This window comes from Oryctolagus cuniculus, chromosome 3 (assembly GCF_051225735.1).
Source record: "Oryctolagus cuniculus isolate XC-2025 breed Fujian yellow rabbit chromosome 3, ASM5122573v1, whole genome shotgun sequence".
Taxonomy (NCBI): domain Eukaryota; kingdom Metazoa; phylum Chordata; class Mammalia; order Lagomorpha; family Leporidae; genus Oryctolagus; species Oryctolagus cuniculus.
The window spans coordinates 84,926,390-84,952,884 of NC_142869.1; the positions used below are offsets into that span (position 1 = coordinate 84,926,390).

Sequence of the window (26,495 nt, forward strand, 5' to 3'; positions counted from 1 at the left end):
TTCATCATGAAAGGTTGTTGTATTTTGTCGAATGCTTTCTTTGCATCTATTGAGATAATCATATGGTTTTTTTCTGCAGTTTGTTAATGTGGTGTATCATGGTGATTGTTTTGCAAACATTGAACCATCCCTGAATACCAGGGATAAATCCCACTTGGTCTGGGTGGATGATCTTTCTGATGTGTTGTTGCATTCTATTGGCCAGAATTTCATTGAGGATTTTTGTATCTATGTTCATCAGGGATATTGGTCTCTAATTTTCTTTTAATGCTGCATTGTATATAGACTTATTTTTTTGTAGTTTGACTCTTAATTCTACAAGTGTAATAAACTTTTCATTCCAGTAGCTTTATGTAGACAACTTAGGATATTCTATAAATATGCTTGATTGACGGAAATTAAGACTTTTTCTTTCAATCAACATACTTTATATTTTCTGCCTTATTCTACTGGGACTATGAATTCCAGTAATATATTCAATAGATTTGGCAAAAGCTGATATTTTTGTTTCATCCTAATTTTGAATCTTTCCTTGGACAGTGTTTAGCTGTGGATATTTCACATATGTACTTTACTATTAAGAAAAACCTCCCTTCTATTCCTCAATTGCTGAGAATGCTTATAATGAATATGACTGAATTTCATAAAATATTTTTTCTTCAAGTATTACGATACTTTAAGTTACTTTTTTATTAAATTTTGCTAATATGTTGAATTTCATTGTTTGATTTTTTAAATAAGATGTATTTATTTATTTATTTTTTTGAAAGTCAAAGTTACACAGAGGAGAAGCAGAGGGAGAAAGAGAGAGAGAGAGAGAAAGGTCTTCCCTCCAATGGTTCACTCCCAAATTGGCCGCAATGGCCGAAGCTGCACCTATCTGAAGCCAAGAGCCCAGGAGCTTCCTCCAGGTCTCCCATGCAGATGCAGGGGCCCAAGACCTTGGGCCATCTTCCTTTCCCAGGCCATAGTAGAGAGCTGGATTGGAAGTGAAGCAGCCTGGCCTCCAACCGGTGTCCATATGTTAAAAACAATCTTATACTCTTAAAAAGATTCTACTTGATCTTGTCACAAATTCTTTTTATACATTCCATTGTTCAGTTCTTAAAATATTCTTCAGAAGTATTTTGTACCATGAATACTAGGAATATCAGCAGGCTTTTGTGTTTTCTTGTATCTTGTGATGGCCCTGCCCTTAAAAATTGCTTGGAAATATTCACATTTCCTGTTTTCTGAAAGAAATTTATTTTTCTTTTTCAAATGTTGAAAACTAATTAATCCATCTGGGTTTCTTAGTTAAAAGAGATTTCTTGGTAGAAATTTTAGGCTATGGATTTAATTTCTTAATATAAGGCATATAAGGATATGTGGATCTTCGTTTCATCTCATTGGTTTTCATAATTTCTGATGTCATAGAATCTGTCAATTTCATACAAGTTATTGAATTTATTGGCAAAGGTTTTTATTGTATCATCTTTTAAGAGTTAGCAGACTGTGTAGTAGTCTCCCACCTTCAATTCCTGATATTGGTAATGTTTGCCTTTTCTGTTTTTTATTTTTCAAATTAACTAGAAATTTACAAACTTCATTGACCTTTTCAGAGATTTGTGATTTTGTGTCATGGACTTCTGAATTGTTCAGCTGTTATTCATTTCATCATTGCTGTTTATGATTTGCTTCATTTTTTGTGTATATCCAAGTTGCCCTCTGTATAATTTCCGTTCAGCCCATAGAAGTATCTACCATTCCATGCAGTAAATCTGTAATAGCTAAGATTCATTAAGCTTTTGTTTTGCTGAAATTTGTCTTTGTCTCCATTTCTTTTCTTTCTTTCTTTCTTTCTTTCTTTCTTTTTTTTTTTTTTTTTTTTTTGACAGAGTTAGACAGTGAGAGAGGAGAGACAGAGAGAAAGGTCTTCCTTCTGTTGGTTCACCCCCAAATGACCTCTACGGTTGGAGCTACGCTGAACCAAAGCCAGGAACCAGGAGCTTCTTCCAGGTCTCCCACATGGGTGCAGGCGCCCAAGCACTTGGGCCATCCTCCACTACACTCCCGGGCCACTGCAGAGAGCTGGACTGGAAGAGGAGCAACCGGGACAGAATCCAGCACCGCGACCAGGACAGAATCCGGCGCCCCAACAAGGACTAAATCCCGGTGCTCATATGGGATGCCAGCGCCGCAGGTGGAAGATTAACCAAGTGAGCCACAGCACTGGCCCCTCCATTTCTTAACTTTGGTTTTGAAACAACTTTGAACTTATCAAAAATTTCAAAAATGGTATAAATAAAATCCAGCACCGTAGCTCACTAGGCTAATCCTCCTCCTATAGCACTGCACCTCAGGTTCTAGTCCTGGTTGGGGCAATGGATTCTGTCCCAGTTAATCCTCTTCAAGTCCAGCTCTCTGCTGTGGCCCGGGAAGGCAGTGGAGGATGGCCCAAGTGCTTGGGTCCTGCACCCGCATGGGAGACCAGGAGGAAGCACCTGGCTCCTGGCTTCAGATCAGTGCAGTGCATCAGCTGCAGAGAGCTGGCGGTAGCAGCCATTTGGGGGGTGAACCAACAGAAGGAAGACCTTTCTCTCTCTCTCTCTCACTGTCTAACTCTGCCAGTCAAAAAAGAAAAAAAAAAAAAGAACCCTATCTATATACTTGACACCAAATCCACAAATAATATAATTTCTCAATATTTGTTTCATAATGCATTTTCTCTCTTAGTATACATGACGTATGTGTGTGCATGTGCATATGATATTACATAACTATTAATGCATGCATTTGTTTATAAATATATTAATACTCTCCTTTAAACCCTTTCAAAATGATGTATATATACAAATAAAAATATGTATGTGTATATATGCCTCTCAACCTAAATTAAATGTCATAATTTTGAAGAGTATTATTGTTGGATATTTCATTTTTCCTTGACAGTTTTTTATTTCAGCTATTAGGTGTTGCCTAATAGGTGTTTGGGGTATTCACTATTTCTGATGAGAAGCTAGTGGCCATTCCAATGTTTCTTTTCTTGTCATATTTACTTTTACTCTGCTTACCTTCAAGATGTCCTCTTTACCTTTTAGTTATTGGTATTGTGATACATGTTGGTATTTTTTTGTTTACCCAGCTTGAGTTTTGTTGAGTTTGTCAACAAAAATATGGCCTTAATGTCTTCTATTTTTATCTTCTTTTCATGAACTCCAATTATACATATTAGCCTAATAGACATTTTCTCACAACCACCTGAAGATTTGTTATTTTTGTTTGTCTTACTCAGCCATGTCCATTTTTTATTTTTTACTTTGTTATGTCTATTCATTCTCTAAATCTTTATTTCTCAATGGATTTTCCTACACTGATATTAAATATTTTTATTATTTTCATTTCAGTATTTATTAATCTTATTGTATTCAGACTTTCTGTTAAATCCTTTAAGAAATCTACATTAGCTGTTTCAAAGCTGGTATCTTCTAATTGCATCATCTCTATCTTTTCTAGTTTTCTTTATACTGGCTGATTTTCTCTGGTTATGGGTTAAATTTTCTGTTTTCTCGCGTCTCGTAATATTTGATGGCATGCAGGCCTCTGTATTAGTGATTCTTTCCTGACAGATGTTTCCTGCTTATCTCCTTATAGAGTTCTACCCTATAAATCCATGAAAACCAAAAAGCAGCCTGGTGCAAACTTATGGGGCTTTTTATTCTGTGTAACACGAGCTTTTTTGATACTCTGCCCCACAAATTCTAGTTGTCTCATATTCCTCAAACTCATAAATTGTTTTCTTAATTCTGATATATTACTATGCTCTGCTCAGGTTCCCTTCCCTGCATTTTGATTTGGAAAATATTTCCAGGTGCAACATGAAGATTATTGTTGGGCTCATCTCACATATTCTCCTTGTCTCAGTATATACTTGTGCTGCCTGTTTGTAATTTCTGGAAACAACTGTTTTGTATAGTCTGTTTTCCCAGTTGGTTACAATGGGAGAGCAATCTATTAGAGTTGTTCTGTCATGATCAGAATAAAACAACGATTTTCTCTATCTCTCTTCCTTATATTTATGTAAAAATCAAAATCATTATAATTATTCTAATAATGGAAATGGAGAGTTTTGTGATGATGAGAAAAAAAACTCTTCTGTGTGTTAACGTCAGGACTTGTTATCCTAAGAACAAAGTTACGATTGATAGTTAATAAGTGCAATCCAATGTTGGCTTGAGCAATACGTGGGAAGTGTACCATTGATTTTCTTATTGCAGATTCTACCGAAATTTGGAAGGTCTGAGAAGCCTGGCTCACAAAAATATTTCAATAAGATTGTGGCAGGGGGAAGTAGGCTATAACTATTTTGGATATGGAGAAGTCATATAGATTCCAGAAATTGTGATGCCCAGTGTCTGTTTGAATTTCTTTTTGCCAACAAATTTTCCTGATCCCCAAGATTCTGTTACATTTTTTCTTAAATGTCATAGTCTATTTTTACCTGCTTTATACTCATTCTTTATGTTCAACTTGCGGTCAGGTGATTCAGAATTCCAACTGCACCTAGGCAGATGGTTGTGGTAGTATGTCACCCACTAGGCGTGGAGCATAACATTAGAGGGCAATGACTAACACACGAAAGACAAAGACGAAAAGGCTGATTTAGTGGAAAATAAATGCATCTGCATGGATTAACAGCATGTTAAGGGAGAATAACCCAGTAAAAGCCCTGTGGTATTAACAGAAGAAAAAGTGAAGAATCAGTGTTTATGGGGCATTAATTGGATATTTATCTCCAAAAGTTAGACTGCTAGCTCTATTTGATAAAAATTTTTAAGAAAAAATGATAACAAATGAAGAGATTTCTTCAAAAATATCCTTAGTTCTCTAACAATGAGAATATAGGTAACTGAAAACCTTAATCTAAAAATGAATTTTCTTGACACAAATTAAGAAAATTTTTTATTGCTAAAAAGATATGGCATGATTTTCCTCTTTTATAATTAAGTTTTTAAGTCTATAAATTTCAAGGTGACATATACTAATGTTTTTCAATTTCTTCACTTATGCTTTAGTCAAGTATATACCTGAGTTATCCTTTGGGGCATATTTTGTATTCTGCAATTAAGATTTTAAACTTTGTTTGTGACAATATTTATTAAAAGCAAAGTAATTTTAATATCACACAAATGGTAGAAGGTCACCTTTCTACCTGGAAATACAATGTGCACTTCACGTTTCAACCCATCTGAATTGTTGGTATATAGAGATGTCTTAAATCTCTTTGCATTGCTATGAAAGAATACCAGATACACTACAGAAGTTTATTTCTCACTCTTCTAGGGACTGGGAGGTCCAAGGTCAAAACACTGACATATCCTGTGAGGAACCACTTTCTGGGTCACAGACTGTTGTTTTCTTACTCCTCACATGTTAGAAGAAACAAAGAGTTCTCTAGGTCTTTATTAAAAAGATATTAAATTAATACATGTGGCTCCACCCTCAGGACTTGAGCAGCTCCAGATGACCTCATTTTGTGATACCATTTTAATGGGGTTAAGACTTTAACCTATTAATTTGGGGGAACATAAACCTCCAATCTATAGCAGATAGTAAAAAAAATTAAAATGGAAGTTACATGATTTAAAGTATTACTGATTATTTGCATGGAACCAAAAGCAGAAAAGCTTTATTGGAAAGCTAGATAGCAAAATTTTCTCCTTGGTGACATGAAGAGAAAGGAAAATGTATTCCCTTAATCTGCTTCTTCTAGCGAGCAAAGCAAGCTGTCTATTGTTGTTTACATAAGGCTAAGCTATTCCCTGAGTTGCCATAGACACTCAGCAAATTATAATTTACCTACTACAAGCAATCATCTCAAGAACAGTTCAAGCTCCCAGGTAATTTGTCATATAGGATTATCCACCACATTCTTCAAATTTCCTTGGTATTTCTCTGTTTAGTTTGAATGGTTTGTTATAAACATTTCTTAAAGAAATGTACAGAGAGAAATAATATTTTTCTTTAATAAATGAATGGATCAAACCTTGCAAGGCTGGAATATAGCTGAAGGACAAAGGCCTGAAGAGTGTACTTATTGCACAGGAATGACAGGAAGGACATGTAACACATAACTATTTCTTCCACTTACGCTAAGAGTGATTTCACAAAAGGGAAGAAAGAACTTGAATACACGCATAGAAACTTTGAGTCATCAGACATTTTTGCCTCTTACTGCCTACTTAATCCAGGAAGAAAGTGAACATTCATGAGTCACAGCCCTTAACTTTGCCGAGTTCATTTAAAAGTGACAATAGAATATTGTTGGAAAGGAATTTGCATCAAATAATCTGGAAAATGTTTGAAATAAACCAGCACTTGGTCAGTCAAATTCTCCCATCTTGTGGGTGTACAAGAAATGGGATTGTCTCAGGAAATATGCTCTTATATGGGAAGGGTCCACTAGTATAGGAAGCTACAAATCATCCCATAAGCCCTTAAGAAGGGGGACAGACATGGTCAAAGATAGGACAAGTTAGATTTAAAACTATAAAGGTCGCTCAATGAGATGATTTTCTTCTATATAACAGATATGTATTGATCTTTTTTTATTTATTTGACAGGTACAGTTATAGACAGTGAGAGAGACACAGAGAGAAAGGTCTTCCTTCCATTGGTTCACTCCTCAAATGGCCACTATGGCCAGCACTGTTCTGATCCAAAGCCAGGAGCCAGGTGCTTCTTCCTGGTCTCCCATGCTGGTGCAGGGGCCCAAGCACTTAGGCCATCCTCCACTGCCCTCCTGGGCCAAGCAGAGAGCTGGACTGGAGGAGGAGTGACCGAAACTAGAACCAGTGCCTATATGGGATGCTTGCACCTCAGGCAGAGGATTCGCCAAGTGAGCCACGGTGCCGACCCGGTGCCAACCCGATCATTTCTTTAAGTATTGTTTTAATCTGTTTCACCTTTGTGAAGAAAGAAGGGTTGGTTAAAGAACCTGCATACTAGTTCATTAATGATGTAAATATTTACTTATAAGAAAAAATTATCCTACCATTATCAAGTTGTGATCCAGAAGTAAAAACAGAAGAAGAAGAAGCATGAGAATGACTATAAAAAGGAATCATACCTAGACATGGACCCAGGCAGGATCTTGAGAAACAAGACTGAAGCATTAGTAATAATTATTTAAATTAATGTAGGAAAAGGAGAGTGAACATGCCAGATAGAAGAAAAGACATGGGAAAAAGCCCCTTTTGAAGAAGCGACGCAATACATTTTAAAAATGATAACTAAATAACATGTGTAAACTCCAAAAATGATTAATTATATTAAACATACTGAATCTAAATATTCAAAAAGGGGGAGTTTTCAGGGGCCAGCACCATGGCTCACTTGGTTAATCCTCCATCTTGCGGCACAAGCATCACATATAGGTGCCGGGTTCTAGTCCCGGTTGCTCCTTTTCCAGTCCAGCTCTCTGCTGTGTCCAGGGAAGGCAGTGGAAGATGGCCCAAGTGCTTGGGCCCCTGCACCTGCATAGGAGACCAGAATGAGCACCTGACTTCTGGCTTCAGATCGGCACAGTGCTGGCCATAGCGGCCATTTGGGGAGTGACCCAACGGAAGGAAGTCCTTTCTGTCTCTCTCTCTCACTGTCTATAACTCTACCTGTCAAATAAAAAAAAGAGGGGGGAGTTTTTAATATAGATTAAAACAATAAAACATAACCCACAACTAATGTCCCTTAAATTCAAGGACACAGAGAAGCTGAAAATAAGCATCATTAGAAATATAAACATTTTTAAAAAGATTTATTTATTTATTTGGAAGTCAGAGATACAAAGAGAGAAAGAGAGAGAGAGAGAAGGAGAATTTGTCACCTGCTTCTTCACTCCCCAGATTGCTATAACAGCACCTATATGGATGCTGGCATTGCAGGAGGTGGCTTTGCCTGTTATGCCACAATGCTGGCCCAACACAGAGACTTTTAACATAATAAAAGGTAAGTAATCAAGTAAGCTCAAACAGTCTTAACTTTTTATATTTCTAATAAGCTTCAAAATTAACACAGTGAAAATATCAGAATTGATATTTGAAGTAGACAAATATATAAACATAAAGGAATATTTTACCACATTGCTGCTAATACCAGATGGGACAAGCAGAAAAATAATTAGTAGAGCTATAGAAAATCTAGGCAACATCTCCAGAATATTTAACCTATTTATATAGCTATAGCTCTGAACACAGTCATGACAGAATATACATTTAAGAGTACAGAGAATAGTTACACAAATTGGCCATATCCTGGTCCATAAGCAAAAGTTCAATAACTTCAGGAAACTAGGGGCTAAATTTGACCAGTGATTCTCTAATTCCATTTGTTTATTTATTTGTTTGAAAAGCAAGTAGACAGAGAGGAAGAGAGATCACTACTCGTTCACTTCTAAATATCTGTAATGGTTGGGGCTGAGTTAGGGCCAAAGTCAGGATCTGCAAACTCAATCCAGTTCTTCCACGTGGGTGGCAAGGACCCGGTCACTTAAGCCATTCCTCCTGCTTCTCAGAATCTACACTAGCGGGAAGCTGGAGTCAGGAGCCAATGATAGATAACAGGCTAAGCACTCTGATATGGGAAGTGAGAGTTCAAACCTCTAGACTGAAAGCCTACTCATTTATATTTCTTTTTATTTATTTATTTTTGACAGGCAGAGTGGACAGTGAGAGAGAGAGAGATAGAGAGAAAGGTCTTCCTTGTCCGTTGGTTCACCCTCCAATGGCCGCTGCAGCCAGCATGCTGCAGCCGGCGCACTGCACTGGTCTGAAGCCAGGAGCCAGGTGATTCTCCTGGTCTCCCATGCAGGTTCAGGGCCCAAGGACTTGGGCCATCCTCCACTACACTCCCCGGCCACAGCAGAGAGCTGGACTGGAAGAGGGGCAACCGGGACAGAATCTGGCACCCCGACTGGTACTAGAACCCAGTGTGCCAGTGATGCAGGCAGAGGATTAGCCTATTGAGCCGCGGCACCTGCATTTATATTTCTTGACTGACAGAACTTATTATTTAGACTATAAATGATGATTTTTCTGAACATTTTTATGTGTTTTTATCAATCCAAGAAACATAAGCAACAGAAAATACATGAAATAGCAATAAGCCTGAAATTTTTGGATTTGTGAACTGCTGCTACTCTGGAGAGTAAAAATTATTCATATATTTTTTCTGGTTATGTGAACAGCAAGATAAAAAAAGCTAAGAGATCTCAAAACTAAGCCACCTCAATTAACTAATTGAGCACATGGAGTTAATACTTGTCATTTAGATTCTACACTATATACTGTTTTGAAAAAGGTGTTCCAAAGAACTGTGTTTAATGGACTTGGGGTCTTCTGGCTATTTATGACATTTGCTATAACTATCTTGTATCCATTTCCAATTACTAGTAAGGCTTGATGCTGGATGAGTCATATTTACATAAAATATTTTGCATTTGTGATCAAACAAAAATTAAACAGTAAAATAAGTCAGCATCATTTTATATTCTATTTGAATAAAAATTATGTATATTGAATTGATAGACACAAATAAGTTGTACTAAAACTTACACAGTATTGATTTAAAAGCCTTAAATCAAAACCTCTATGAAATGGATAACTTCCTAGATTCATATAACCTACCAAGATCAAATCAAGAAGATATAGACAATATAAACAGACCCATAACAAGCAATGAGATTGAAGCAGTAATCAAAAGTCTTCCATCAAGGAAAAATCCAAGACCTAATGGTTTTACTGCTGAACCATACAAAACATCCAAAGAGGCAGTAACTCCAATAATTTTAAAATTATTCTAAAATACTGAATATATGGTACTCTGTCAAACTCTTTTTATGATGCCAGCATCTCTTTGATACCAAAACCAAAGACATCACACACACACACACACACACACACTACAGACCTATGTCCTTCGTGAACATAGATGCAAAAATTCTCAACAAAATACCAGCAAATTTTATCCAAAACCACATCTAGAGCATCATACATCACATACAAGTGGGATTTATCACAGAAAAGCAAGGGAGGCTTAACGTTCGCAAATCAATAAGCATCATAAATCATATTAATACATTGAAGAAGAAAACCAACAGAAGAAAGACCTTTCTCTCTATCTCTCCCTCTCCCTGTCTGTAACTCTACCTCTCAAATAAATAAATAAAAATGTACGGCAAAACCAGTTTGATATATATAGAAGAATTAAATTAGATCCATACCTCTCACAAATACAAAAATCAATTCAGGATAGATCAAAATCCTAAATTTAAGACCTGAAACTGTAGTTGTTAGAAGAGAATGTAGGGGAAACACTCAAAGATAATGGTGTAGGGAACGACTTCTTAGACAAGAACCCCAAAGCAAAGGCAACAAAAGCAAAATTAAACACATGGGGCTAAACAAATGGGGCACAGCAAAGGAAACAAGCAATAGAGTGAAGAGACATCCAACAGAATGGGAAAAAATATCTGCATGCTACCCCTCTGATGAAGGATTAATATCATGAACATATCAGCAACTTAAAAAAAAAAAAACTCAACAAGAGACAAATAATCAATCCAGTGAAGAAATTGGCAAAGGACCTCAATAGATAGTTCTCAGAAGAAGAAATACAAATGGCCAAAACATACATGAAAAAAACACTCAATATCACTACTCATCAGGGAAATGCAAATCAAAACCACAGTGAGATATCACCTCATCCCTGTCAGAATGGCTAAAACCCAAAATCCTGAGGGTGACAAATGCTGAGGAGGATATGGACAGAAGGGGACATTTATACACTATTTCTACGAATGTAAATTAGTGCAGCCACTGTGGAAAAGTGTGCAGACTGCCTAAAAACCTAGAAATAGACTTGCCATATGATCTAGCAGTCTCATTGCTGAGTATATACCCAAAAGACTTGAACACATTGTATCAAAGAATTACCTGCACCTCCATGTTTATAGCGGCACTGTTCACAATAGCCAAAACCTGGAAACAATGGATGTGTCCATCATCAAATGAATGGATAAAGAAAATATGGCATATATACACAGTGGAATATTATTCAACTATTAAAAAAATGAAATTCTACCATTTGCAGCAAAATGAATGTAACCGGAGGACATTATGTTGACTGAAATAAGCCTGACACAGAAGGACAAATTCCACATGGTCTCCTTTATATGTGGGAAATAAAGTTTTTTTAAAGTTTTATTTATTTATTAGAAAGGGAGAGTTACAGAAAAGCAAAAAGAGAGAGACACAGAGAGAGAGAGAGGTCTTCCATCCACTGATTCACTCTCCAGGTGGCCACAACTGTGGAGCTGTGCAGATCTGAAGCCAGGACCCAGGAGCTTCTTCCGGGTGCATGTGCCCAGGAAATTGGGCCATCTTCCACTGCTTTCCCAGGTCATAGCAGAGAGCTGGATCAGAAGAGGAGCAGCCAGGACTCGAACCTGCGCCCATATGGGATGCTGGCACTGCAGGCGGTGGCTTTACTCACTACGCCACAGTAGAGGCCCTGGGATATAAATTTGAAAAAGAAGGAAGGAAGGAAGGAAGGAAGGAAGGAAGGAAGGAAGGAAGGAAGGAAGGAAGGAAGGAAGGAAGGAAGGAAGGAAAAGAAATACCTGTGTGCATCAATATTGCTGCAAATATGGATTGGTGAAACTGTGCTTGATACCTTTGCCAAAACAGTGGTTAGAAATGTTATACTACTATAGTTTTAATGATCTGTGATTACTTTAAAATTTACTAAATATCAGTGAAATGGTCATTTTTCCATTCAATTATTGTTTATAACCACTGTCTATATTTCCACTAAAGCAGGGTCTTTTTGCTTTTTACTTATTATATAATGAAATATTAAATGTTTTACTGTAATATAAATTAAAAATGTTATCTTAAATACTGAAAAAAACAAAATGAGAAGAAAGGAGAGTGGAAAGGAGAAAAAGAGGGAGAGAAGGAATAAGAAAGGGCCTATCTTTATGTTCTTAAAATTTTATCTGTAAACCATACTGAGTCTGTTAAAAGCTAATTAAAATTTTAAAATCACATTAAATTTTAAAAACAAGAGAGCAAAAAATCCCCTTTAATATTAAGTAAGAAGGGAGATTGAAATTCAATGTTCTAATGCGTATCTCAAGAAGAAACAAGATCAGAAAATAAAGCTCAAAAAAATTAGGCATGAGGCAATAAATACAAGTGCAGAAATTTATGATTTGGAAATCACAGACAAAGTAAAACAACAAAGCCAGAACTTAATGTGATGGGATAAGTTTAGTTGACCAAAAATATATGATGTTTTCCTCAACTCCAATACCTCAGAATGCATGCATAATTGACAATAAATGCATTGCAGATGTGATTGGTCAAGATGAAGCAATCCTGGAGTAGAGTGGGCCCTTAATTCAGTATACAAAGGGTCCCCATAAGAGATGATGTGAACAGGGGGGAAGATGGCCATGTGATGACAGAAGCGGAGACTGGAAAGATGCATCTATAGGACACAGAGCACTAAAGTTAACAGTCAGCATGTGGGCTAGCAGAATCAAGAAAGGAGTTGCTCCAACAGGTTTCTGAGGGAGTACAGCCCAGCCACCACCTTGATTTGTACTTACAGCCTCCAGAAATATAAGATCTTAAATTTTGTTGTTTTAAGCAACTCAGTTTGTGATACTTTATAATGGCAACTCCAGGAACTTAATACAGCCTATTCTTTGAATATGATATCAAAATTGATAAATACACAGTATAACTGATCAGAAAAAAAGAACAAAGCTAGAAATTATGCATATCTGAAGTGGAAAAGTGATTATATTTTTAAAAATCCTATGGATATTAAAAATAAACATATATAATAAAAACTTTTGTGCAAATAAATGAGATGGCAAAATTAAAGAGTGGTTATTACATATGGAATAGCTGTTCTTTATTTCTGGGTAATAGGGACAGGTAACAAGTGTGATAGGTTCTTCAGCGTTATTAGCAATGTTCTCTTCGTTGTGCATGCTGTTTATATGAGAGTATTTTAAAGTTCGTGGAAAAGTAAAGATAGTATTTGTATGCCAGATAAGACGCATTTTGAGACGTCCATATCACATATCAGAAAGCCTGGGTTTGAGTTCTGGCTACAATTCTAATTCTAGCTTTTTGCTTTTATGTACTACAGGAAGCAGTAAGAGATGACACCACCATTTGGGTCCCTGTCAGACATTTGGGAGACCTAAGTTGTGTTTCGGCCTCCGGGCTTTGGACTGGCCCAGTCCTCACTGTTGTAGACATTTGGTGAGTAAACCTGCTCATGGCAGAACACAATTTTTCTCACTCTTTCTGTTTCTCTGGTTGACTGTCACTCTACTTCTCAAATAGATCACTTAATTAACTAGTGAATTAATTAATTTTAAAAGTTAAGAGAAAAATGAGATTAAAACATATGTTTACATTGGTCCAAAAAATTGAAACTCATACATAGTATTTTCATAAGATACATTTTGCAGAACTTTTGGGAATTATCTTGTTTAGGTATGATCATTTAGTGAAAATTCCTGAAGCTAAACAATTATTTTTGTCACTATTATTACATAAATTTATATTCACTTAAAGAGTTTAGCAAGCAATATAAAAGTCATAACCCATCCAAACAAACTGAGGGTCTGAGAGCAGCCAGTCATAGTCCAGGAGTAATCAGTCATGTCACATGCAATTGGGACACATTTATTATGATTTTTTATGTTTGTTTTGTGGATTTAAAAAATAGCATTGGACAGCTCCTGATAAAAGCAAATAATGTGACATATCTCTTTATTACTTTATCAGCATATTGCAGAAAAATATAAAGGAAAACACAAAAGAAACCAATAATGCTAAAATGAAAAAAAATCACTAGTCTTTTCATTTATATTTTTCTAGCATATATATTCTTCTAAGCACATACATGTCCTAATGCATACATTATTTGCAATTTTGCTGAATTACCTAATGCTATACAACATATTACCTCAAGATATAATGGCTTAAAACCATGATAATCATTTATTAGTATTCATAATTTCATTGGGTCAGGAATTTGAAGGTGGCTTTCATTTTTCAGTTCATCATTAGATCAATTGGTTTGTCCTTTAAAATTCTTACCTGAAAATGAAAGCTTAAAGGAGAAAATGTCTCTGCAGCTAAAGTTTTGGCGTTAACAATTACATTTTATAATTTTTTTCTAAATAATTTGAAGTTACACTTTTGATTTCCCTTTCAATGTTAACAGTTCTGGAGATATTTTACAATCTCTAAATAGATACACTGAAACTTTTCCAGACACTTATGCTCCCATGCTCCAGATTTCAGTATAGTTTATTTTCAAAGCACCAGTTCTTGAAGTGAGGCTGATGGCTTTGTATTTCTGTCACTTAGACAAAATATTACTAAGCATTCTTACCAGTTATGCATATTATGAAATTGCTGAATAATTCAGGTTTCGAGTCATTTATGAACACCATTATAAGTGCTATAATATCTCAGGGTATACCTTCTGCATATAGTACATCCTCTCAGTGCTGCTGACAACTGAATAATCAATATCAAAATACCGGATGTTGTGAATTCTTATAATAACCCATCTACATAGTTCTTATACATTTTTAATAGCATGACCTGCTGATGCTAAGTTTTCTTCCTGCTTCTAAGCTATCTTGTTAATTATGATTTACATTTTTTTTTATTTGTTTGACAGAGTTAGACAGTGAGAGAGAGGGAGACAGAACTGTGCCTATCCAAAGCCAGCAGCCAGGTGCTTCCTCCTGGTCTCCCATGTGGGTGCAGGGGCCCAAGCACTTGGGCCATCCTCCACTGCCTTCCCGGCCACAGCAGAGAGCTGGACTGGAAAAGGAGCAACCGAGACTAGAATCCGGCACCCATATGGGATGCCGGTGCCACAGGTGGAGGATTAACCAAGTGAGCCACAGTGCCAGCCAAAATTTACATATTTTTAACAATTTGAAAGGCACGGAAACAGAAAGAGAAGAGAGACAGAGATACAGATAGGGCACAGAGAGAATCTTTTATCTACAAGTTCATTCCCCAAACATCTATAATGCCCAATGTAGGTTTCCCATGTGAGTGAGAGTCCCAAGAACTTGAGCCATCACCTGCTGCCTCCCAGGGGGGCATATGCACATGAAGGTGGAATCAGAAGGCAAGGACTCCACCCCAGGCCAGGCGCTTTCATATGGAATGCAGGAGTCCTGACCAGCATCAATTTTTTTCCAAGCAGCATCTTAACCACTGCACCAAATGCCAGTCCCCATATTCCTGGGTTTGAAAATACAGTTTGGTTTCTTATCTACAACTTGAGCAAGAAACTTACTGAAAAAGAGTTCTTTCAAATTTGATTTGCCAAGATGCTTCACAGTAAAGTTTAAAAAAAAAAAACTTTTCATATAGGCATGAAAGACATTATTTCACTGCTGGTATATTCAAACTTTCTGGGTTGACATAGATGGCTTTGCCTGTAACGTAAGCAGAAAACTTCCATCCCACAAATTCATTAAGTCTTAGACATTGATACAAAGGTGGAGAGAGGCTTCATACAGCACAGGTTTATGAGAATATATTGTGTTGCTATTAAGTACTCTTTGCTTTGCTTGATTCAAGTGTGAATTAAAATTAAAATGTTAGTAGAAGAATTCTATAAACTAATGTCACAAGCATCCAACCCAAGAAGTTGTCCTGGTAACCAGTTCACCAAGTCAGTTTAGATACTATTTTTGTTTTTCTTAATACCCAGTTGTAGGATTGGGGTATGCTGCCTGTTCTAACAAAATTCCTGACTGACCAGATAAAACAGATTTATTACAAGGAATAATCAGTCAATTAGTTTATCTTAAAAGAATTTTAGGAGTTAGTAGTCAAATCAGTGTGTGAAGTATCCCTAAACTCAGTAAAAGTCATTTTGTTGATTGAAAATAAAAATTTTCTGTCTGAATATGAACCCCTGAAGATTTTATTCATTAGGTCTGGAGTAGGGCCAGAAACTTGCATGAATAACAAAGGATTCCTAGAGCCAAGAGAGGTTAGAGAGTTTCACAGGGAAATGGAGCAGCATAACCATTGTTTATTTACTGTTACCCCCTTCCTATTTCATTCATCAACACACTTACTCTTTCATTTATTCATTTATTCATGACTTTTGAGCATTTACCAGGTTCCAGGCATATGGCTAGGCTCTAGCAAAGAGTAATGGGAAGGTCACAGTGCCTACCCTATAGTGCTTAAGATGTCATAGGGAATGAAGATACATTAGGGCTAGGACAGACCTGGTTCATGATGCACAATCATAGAAACTGAGTATTCTCTACATTTGTACATACCAATTGCAAATGCTTTGCTATTTTTGCTTTCAAATACACAATGGCTCCAGTTTAAACATGACATGGCCCTCCAACTCATTCAGATGTTTAAACCCAAGGTTTTATGTTAATTGTTGATGATTGAAAGTGAAAGCTTGATCTTACTATGTTGTCTCATAAGTAGGCTTAGTGAGAAGTCTTTATATAATTGAGTACTTCCCCTTAAAAAATATTTATCATGAGAGGATTGGTTGTATAGGCTGAGCATGCGTGCTGTCTCCCTCTGTCCTGGCTCACCAGGGGCTTCTCCTACACATACATTCTGCCACCCTCAACCATCACCAGAATAATGGAGCTGCCTGATCTTGGACTGTGGACTCCAAAACTTGTGAGCCAAAATAAACCTTCTTCTGTAATAAGTAGCTTTGCTTGGGTATTTTGTTTAAAGCAACTAAAAGTTGACTAACAGAATGACTCTACTTAACTATTTTAAGTTGGCCACACAGAAGGCTGAAAGTTGCCTATTTTTACAACCTTGACATAAAACAATCAATATTTTCATTATGCAGATTTTTGAGTCATCAAATCAACATAGTAAATCTCTCATTTAAGCTGCTCATTTCTACCTGTATTTCAGTTGAAACATTATTATTATTCTAGAAAAAAATTTAGCTTTCAAATAAACATTCAGTTTCTTTAGAGAGAAAAAAATACAACAATCTCTTAAATTTGAGTTACACTTTATCCACATATGTAATGCTTTTATAATGTTTCTTAATCAATTCTAGTTTGCATTATGTTAAAGGAAATGACTTCAAGGGAATCTTTCCATGAAATTAAGAATTGGAAGAAAAAAGGGAAATTCTTCAGAGGAATTATTTTTATATTTGCAAGATACTTGATATCTCCAGATGATATTGAAGACAAACCCACAACCTGCAGAGAAAGGCAGTGCAAAAAGCAGACTCTTCCAAGTTCTTTTGTTAAAAATTATGATTTATTTTTCTCCCTAAACCATCAGGGTGAAATTTTGCGAAACCTAATTTCACTTGACAAAGGATATCTGTCATTCTGCTATGTATTCTGCATGTACTTAGGCATCTTTTGTTGTCAGCCTGCTTGTTGTTCTCCAGTCACTGAAAAAGGTGGGGATTTTAGAAATATACTCTAGTGGATAGGATGTTCTATCAGTTGGAAATCATTAATGCTGAAAACATCAATGACAAAGATAAACAGGATTAAATGTTAATATTTCAGAGCAAAAGAGTACAACAAGGGAAAGAGACAAGAACCTCAGCATGACTTTTGAGTATTCGAATCCATGAGTAGTTTTGAGACACAAGTAGATCTATAGAAAAAATGGGCATTTTGAACTAAATAATAAAATAGATTGTTTTAACTCTCAGTTTTATATTACCACTTATATTTACTTAAGATGCTCTTTAATTTTCTTAATAGAATGCCAATATTTAGTTGGGTTACATTTTCATGGTACTGGACTTGAACCGGGGGTAGGCACAGATGTAATCATCTGAGCAATGGAAATGCAATAGATAACACTCCCTTCTCTGCTAATCTGTTCCCCATAGAATGTAAGTGATGGTGGTCAATGTTATGGTGCAGTGCGTTAAACTTCTAGTTCTAGCACCAGCATCCCACACCAGAGCACCAGTGTCCTAGCTGCTCCATTTCCAATCTAGCTCCTTGCTAGTGTGCCTAGGAAAGCAACCAAAGATGGCCCCAATGCTTGGGCCCCTGTCACCCACATGAGAGAATTGGATGGAGTTTTCACACTTTTTATACATTCATCTTGTTAGTTACTGTTCATTTGCTGTTTTAAAAATTGTATTTCTTTGAGAGCAGAGAGACAGAGGGAAAGACAGGGACACAGACAGAGAAAGAAAGAGAGTGTGAGACCTCTCATGCATGGGTTCACTCTCCAAATTCCTGCAACAGCAGGGTCTGGACTGCGGCTGAAAGCAGGAGCTGGGAACTCAATCTGGTCCCCCATTTACAAGACACAATTCTGTTACATGTGCCACCAACAGTGCCTCCTAGGTTCTACGTTAGCAAGACACTGGAGTCAGAAGCCAGAAGCAGTAACCGAACCCAGGGACTCAATGCAGGCTGCAGGCATCTTTACCACTAGGGGAAACACCAGATCTGAGTTGCTTGCACATCTTGGTCATTGCGAATACTGCTGCAATGAACATAAAAATGCTAATATCTATTTAACATTTTAATTTTGGTTCAGAAAACTCTCTCATTTTGGTGCCATATTTTTCATTTCAAATGCAGTCATTTATTATCTTATACAGAGTTAATTTATTCCATTTAGCTGCAAGTAGCATCCTAGTTAGTGTCTCAGTAGTGGAATACATAATATATTTTTATATATGAAAGTTAATGGGTATTGATTTAAAAAAGCAATCAATTTTCATATTGATAAAATAGAAGTTCATAAATAGGTAGATTGTTAGAGGGGTAAAGTCACCATGCTTTGGTCCAGACAGACTTTGTTTCTCATACTGAAAATCTCAGATATACTGTTTTGCACTATTTTCTTTATCTGAAATAGTATTTGGTTGTTTTACATCCAAGTAGAAGTGAATTGTAATGCTGATTGTGCAGCATTAATTAAACACTGCAATTACAATGTCAACATTCCTTTTTTTTGGTTAGTTCTCTACTGGAATTAATGAAAATAGATATTGCTGGAGAAAACCCAGAATATAATGAGTGAGAGTTACATAGTAATACATAGGATTGAGAAAATAAGTGTTTTTTATTCTTTTATTATTATTTTAATATACACTTTACTTGACATTATTAAATTGGCCTAGCTTTATTAAGAGCCCAGTTAGATAATATATGTGTTATGCGATTAAATGTTGCAAGACAATTATTTCTTTTCTCAAGAATGTTATAGTCAAAAGTACAATAAATGTTTACGCATCTTAGTGATTTGGTTACCCACTGATTTTAAGTTAATATTAGGAAAATATATCTCTCACTAATAAGTCTGGAACCATGGCTTAGATCATGGATTCTTGAGTCAAAGTGATTGAGTTTAAATCTGATTATACTAATTGCTAACTGTAAGATCTTAGACTATTTCCATGTCTATCAAATGGAGTAATAAAGGCATCTCAAAGAAGTGTTGTAAAAACTTAAAGAGTATATTAATTTTGTATTAGTTAATGGGAAAGAGGAAATCAACTTTTGGTATTGAAATATTTAAATTAAAATACATATATGTTTAGTTGGAGTAGAAGACCAGTGTGTAGAGAAACTACCCAAAACTGGTATTTTTAGAGAATATCATGTGGTAACATATATTTTAGTGCCCTACAAAGCAACTAAGAACCTTGATAGTTTCATGGGATTTAACACATTTGCTTTGTAATGTATTACAGGTAGAATGCTGAAGAAGCCATTTCAAATGTCTGGTCAATATTTAGAGGCAACACAAATCTTTCTTTTTTGTAAAATGCCTTTGGAAAAATACTTACAATGTCTGTATTGTAAACTTTAGTTATAATGAATTTACCATCAAGAAAGAAAAGAATTAGTTTATGGAATCCTCATGTAAATGCTTGCAGATGAAGGGACTGTGAATCTAATTAAAAGTAATCCTTTATATTCTCTACCCAAGATAATTCCTATTTTCTCTCTTTGCCTCATCTACTTTCATTTTAACAGAACTTCATGTGAGAATGTTTTGCTATGATAATTTTAAATGTATTATATCCCTGGGGCCGGCTTTGTGGCGCAGCGGGTTAAAGCCCTGGCCTGAAGCACCAGCATCCCATATGGGCTCTGGTTCTAGTCCCCGCTGATCCTCTTCCGATCCAGCTCTCTGCTATGGCCTGGGTTAGCAGTGGAAGATGGCCCAAGTCCTTGGACACCTGCACCCACGTGGGAAACCCAGAAGAATCTCCTGGCTCCTGGCATCGGATCGACACAGCTCTGGCTGTTGCGGCCATCTAGGGAGTGGGCCAGAGAATGGAGGACCTCTCTCTCTGTCTCTACCTCTCTCTGTAACTCTGTCTTTCAAATAAATAAAGTAAATCTTTTTAAAAATGTATATATCTCTGTCAATGATTTTTAATGATTTTTTTCTATTTTATAAGAGTTGTATGGGTTTGAGAGCCTCAAATTAAAAGTTCATATTTAGTGACTAGTGTTATGGTGAAGCAGGTTAAAGTAGTTCACTTACAATGCTGGCATCCTATATGGGCACCAAGTCAAGTCCCAGCTCCTCCACTTCCAATCCACCTCCTTGCTAATGCTCCTGGGAAAGCAGAAGAACATGGTTCAAGTGGTTGGGCCCCTGCCACTCACATGGGAGATCTGGATGGAGTTCTAGGCTCCCGGCTTTGGCCTGGCCCCCAGCCTTGCCATTGCAGCCATATGGGGAGAGAACCAGCAAATGGCAGATCTTTCTCTCTCTCTATCTCTCCCGCTTCCTGTCTCTGTAACTCTTTAAATAAGTAAATAAATCTTTTTTTAAAAAATACTGCATTTAGCTTCTTTTCAAGATTAATCAATCGATCTATCTGTCTATCTATTTATCTATCTATCATCTATCCCAAGGAAATAAAGTTGTTTCCAGTTTGCTTCAAAGTACTCCTTTGTGCCATGGAGATTTGGATCAATTTCTTGACAGAACAGTGCATTCTTTAAATTATATTCTCTTATATATCATGGACTTATAACTTTTTTAAAAAAATAGACTGTCATTTAAAATAACCACATTACAGAAATGAACTGAGGGATCACTCACCAGCCAGAAGACAGAGAACACATTCCAGCACTCAACAGACCAAACACAAGCCTTCTTTGTACATGAGCACCATTAAAGCATCTTCCAATAATTGCCTTTTTCTCAACAGGAAGTATCATGAAGCCAACATTCTCAGGCAAAGGAGGGAAGACCCAGGCCACCTTGATAAGAAGAGGAACTACCATGACATTCAGCAGAAGTGAGGAAGGTGGATCTCTGAAGTACATTAATTAATGATTTAATTTTATTAATAAGCTTCTGTAATTAAAGAGGTAGAATTTTTTTACATTAAAACAACTGAGATGCTAATGAGAATTATGGAATTTGTTCAGGGGACTAGAATTTCAAAGATCTCAGAAGATCTATAAAGCGTTAATCATTTTTGTCCAGAACAAAGCATTAAGACTCTCTTTAGTATATTGTGTTTTAACCTTGGGAATATGTGACATGAATTTCTACTGATTATAAGGGCTGCTCCTCACCTTCAATGATATATTGATGAAGAAAAACCTTCAGTTGCTAACACATAATTTTAATGAAAATGCCCATATAAGTTGGTCACACCATAAGGACTTGAGTTGACTGGTAATTTCCTAAAAGTAAATTTACACTGATACTGACATCAAAAATACAGCTCTATCACTGTCACCTTTATGTCAGCAAACAGATTAGATGCTTCTAATATCCAACGTAATGACATTCTGCATGATCTAGATCACATTTCAGATAGTATATTTGATACAGTTGTAAACCTTGGAAGAATATGCCCGCCTAAGAGAATAGCTTTCTTTCTAGTCTTAAACACATTACAGTTGCCAGTGTAAATCACTTGTCAGTCTAGGGCAAATGTAACAGTGTTTTAATCTGAAAAAATGGGAGAAATAAAATACAGATAATCTTTTTGGCCATTTTCTTGGCACCGTAGTACATTGGAGACTGACAGGTCCTTCATTTGAGTGACAGGTGTCCTTTGAAATGCCTGTGAATCAGTATCTGTACAGACTGTTGAAATGCATATTTCCATCCTTATCATAAAGGAATGGATGGGCAAGATAGGTGCTGTTAACATTGCAAATAGCCCCAGAATTATTCATTGTCAGCTCCAGGCAAAGAATAGGGGGAAAGTTTTATTATTCACCATGCACAATAGGAGGATGCTTAATGATCCTCAGTTACCTTGGCAGAATTGTCTGTCGACTTCAGGCACCAGCAGTGGGTGACACAGGTCTGGCCAAGTGTTAGAGCAAGATCATACATTCTGGTCCCATTTTAATTTCTAATACATTAATCTTTCCCTCCCAGATGCACAATGAATATTCCATAGACTCTTGTTTGTCAGAAGCTGTCTGGCTTTCATCTATTCAGGTGGTTTCATTGACTGTGAAAGCGTGCTTCAAAGGCCTGATCAGTCAATGACAACTGTCTCACAATAGCATTGAGTAATGCTTCCCTTTTTTCTTTTCAGGCATCTGATAGACAACTTTGACACCTGATCTCTGGGGACCTTACGGAGTCACTTGGAGTTCTTAAGAGACTTCTTTTACTTTATCATTCCAGAAAGAATTGTCACAGGTGAATGTATCGCACTTTCTCAGGAGCTGAACCTGACCCTTGAATCCATCTCATTTGCACTGCAGGTTTCACAATGAATTAAAATGGATTAAGTTGGCTTAATGCTGTTTTACAAGCATGCGGAAAGCTCTGCACCATTCATTTTTAATTTTAATCCTTTGTCTTAGCCTGCTAATTACTATTGTTTTAAGTTCATTATCCTGGCATGCACATTGTTACTAGTTGGATGCTAATGCTTGTAAGCAGTGTCCTTACTTTTGCAGGTACTGACCCTTCAATTGTTGAAGTAGTCCATGTCATTCCTGAACAGGCGACTCTAATCTGCAATTCTGTTTAAATTTTTTTTCTTCACTTGCCTCTAATTAATTAAGCAATAACCTCACTGCACAGTGTTCAAAAGCACTACAACGAGGAGGAAGCAGACTTCAGTTGTGTGATTCCTCAGGTTTGGGTCAGAGAAATTCTATCACGACACAAGTTTTGTCTGTAATGCTTGCAAAATACAACCATAAAAAGCAATCTCAGATATATTTCACCTCTTACCACAAATATTTTGGAATTCTTCATTACAATTCAGATGCTATAATACTACAATAGAGACCAAAGCTTAAGAAAGAAAAAACATGGATGGAAAAAGATATGAATAAAGGAACTAGGTGCAGAATACAAGAAGCTCACTTTTGGTACAGATTGAAATGTCTAACATAATTTCCCGTTTCAGTGAAAGAGTTATCTCCATAAAGTCCTCATGGAGTTCAGCCAGCTCTCTGAATATTTTCTTTGAAGGGAACTTTGCAACCTCACAAATGCAATGTTGTGATCATTACAAAGTTCATCTTTATTATGAATTGTCTGTCTACTGGTTCTGGATACACACACACACACACACACACATTCACAAGCATGACTATCTGTTGTATGAGTAAACTTCTGTTACTTGCAATATGCTCTTTCTATGAGTATTAAATTATTGAAATCCTTTTATAATCCCAGTGAGTTTCTCCTGTCTATGTTTCTCATTGCTCTTCTACAGGCACAATTTCTTGTCAGAGATAAGAAATACTTGGGAAGTAAGTCTTCCCTCCATGAAGACCAATAAATCTAACCAACACAAAACTTCTCATCACCACCAGTTGTACCAACCTACATGAATCTCAACTTATTTCTGCTGCTTTACTTCCTAACCAGTGAAAGAAGTATCCTTGAACCTGTGGACTCCTGATTCTCTCCCATCTTGCCTTTCCGACAACTTCACACATGCACTCATTTCTTCTTACCAAGTTCTTCCAAATTGTAAGATTAGTTTAACAAAAAAATTTGATTTCTGCCTTGGATCATAAATTTTTCTCTACTGCCCTCATTTTCTATTTTTTCATGGAAAGTTACTGTAACATTTTCATCACTCAATGCCTCCACTTCTTGTTCTGTTAGTCCCCATACTGTCCCATTTAGGTATCTTAAAAGATCTATTTATTTGTGTATTTATTTGAAATGGAGGGACGGAGGGTTGAGGTAGAGAGAAAGAGGGGGGGAGAGAGAGAGAGAGAGAGAGAGAGAGAGAGAAATTGTCAGACAACATCCAATTTGTCAGGGGACTTGAACCATCACTCTTTTATGGAATGCCAGCATTTCAAGCTGTAGCTTAACCACTGCACCATAATGCTGGCCCCATCTATTAAGTTTTTTTTTTTTAATCACATTGCTTCCTAAAAGGGATTTTGTCATTGACTTCCACATCACCACACTGGGACAATCAATTATTTCTTCTTGTTCTGTGTCTCATTTACTTAGTCTCTCGGGAACATTGGACAGAGCTGCTATTTTCCATTCTTGAAACACTTTCTCTTCCCGACTTCAGTTAAACCATGACGTCCTGATTTACCTCAAACATCACTGGCTATTTCTTCCTAGTGTTTTTTGCCAGCTTCCCGTCCTCATTCCATTCTGTATATTCTGAAGTTCCTGGTTCTTGGCCTTTGACCTTCTTCTTTATCTATATTCACATCCTAAGTGATCATAAGTGATCCCATGACTTCAAGTGATACCTGTATGTCAATATCTCCCTAAGTTATATCTTCCATACTGAACTCCTCTGAGAGATTTAGACTCACATAACTACTTTTCAAGTCAATATTTCCACTTATTTTATAACAGGCATGCAATCCTTTATATGCCCAAAATGAAACTTGGACTTTATTGATTGGTAAAATAATTGATCCAATATCTTCATTTGTTCAACCCCAGCTATGTAAAAGAAAGAGAGAAAACACATTTTAAGTCCTCTGAAAAGTAACAAAAGTATGACAAACTATAAGAGATTATCAAAAATAGATACAAAATTGAAATTGAGAGTGGCAAATAAACTTCATAACTGTTGTATAAAAAGAGCAGAAATCAGGGGCCGGCTCTGTGGCACAGTGGGTTAATACTCCGCCTGCAGTGCTGGCATCCCATATAGGCTCCGGTTCTAGTTCCAGCTGCCCCTCTTCCAGTCCAGCTCTCTGCTGTGGCCTGGGATAGCAGTAGAAGATGGCCCAAGTGCTTGGGCCCCTGCACCCGCATGGGAGACCGGGAAGAAACACATGACTCCTGGCTTCAGATTGGCGCAGCTCTGGCTGTTGTGGCCACCTGGGGAGTGAACTAATGGAAGGAAGACCTTTCTTTCTATCCCTCTCACTGTCTGTAACTCTACCTCTCAAATAAATAAATAAAATCTTAAAAAATAAAAAGAGCAGGGGCCAGCGCCATGGCTCACTTGGTTAATCCTCCGCCTGTGGCACCGGCATCCCATATGGGTGCCGGTTCTAGTCCCAGTTGCTCCTCTTCCAGTCCAGCTCTCTGCTGTGGCCCGGAAGGGCAGTGGAGGATGGCCCAGGTTCTTGAGCCCCTGCACCCGCATGGGAGACCAGGAGGAAGCACCTGGCTCCTGGCTTCGGATCGGCCCAGCACTGGCCATGGCAGCCATTTGAGGAGTGAACCAATGGAGGGAGGACCTTTCTCTCTGTCTCTCTCTCACTGTCTATAATTCTACCTGTCAAATAAATAAAGAAAGAAATATAAAAAGAGCAGAAATAAAAACTCAAATATTCGTAAAAGTTTGGAAGCCTAGTGAGGGACTCCCTCAACAATGAGATGCCAAAAACATTCCTTCTTCGGGAGAGGTTAAAACATAGACAACTCTTACATGGGATCCCAGCATGGTTTTGAATTGACTAGATTGTCTGCAGGGAAATTATGGTTTAAGATGTAGGTGAAGTTGATCCCCAGTTGGTATTACCTTTAGAGGCCTGAGAAAATAAATCATAAATTCTGGATACAATTATATTCATTTTAAGTCTCAAATTACGGTTATCAATATATTATTAATAGCTTAGGCACAAGGAAATAAGACACCATGAAGGAAAACAACTAAAACTATTTTGAAAAGAACAGAAGCAAACTATAAAAATTTTAAAATCATGTATATACCAAAAATATGTTGTAGTTAAACTTCACTTAAAAAAAAGTATTTATGAGGGGCTGGCGCCACGGTGCACTAGGTTAATCCTCTGTCTTTGGTGCCGGGATCCCATATGGGTGCTGGTTCTAGTCCCAGGAAGAAGCACCTGGTTCCTGGCTTCTGATCCACACAGCTTCAGATGTTGCAGCCATTTGGAGAGTGAACCAATGGAAGGAAGACCTTTCTCTCTGTCTCTCTCTCTCACACTGTCTGTAATTCTGCCTGCCAAATAATTAAATAAAATCTTTAAAAAATGGTATTTATGAGATTAT

At 36.9% G+C, this 26,495-nt stretch overlaps 1 long non-coding RNA gene across 2 annotated transcripts in view; it reads left to right on the forward strand.

Annotated features, from left to right (window-relative positions):
* The window catches only part of LOC149127413 (uncharacterized), a 46,499-nt gene extending 22,617 nt beyond the window's left edge, over positions 1-23,882 (forward strand). Inside the window, exons 2-4 of one of the 2 annotated variants that reach the window (XR_016231194.1) lie at positions 13,198-13,313; positions 21,262-21,373; positions 22,618-23,882. This is a non-coding gene — a long non-coding RNA (uncharacterized LOC149127413). The remainder of the gene's footprint in view (positions 1-13,197; positions 13,314-21,261; positions 21,374-22,617) is intronic. The other variant, XR_016231193.1, reaches the window with a different exon arrangement.
* Positions 23,883-26,495: the final 2,613 nt, after the last annotated feature.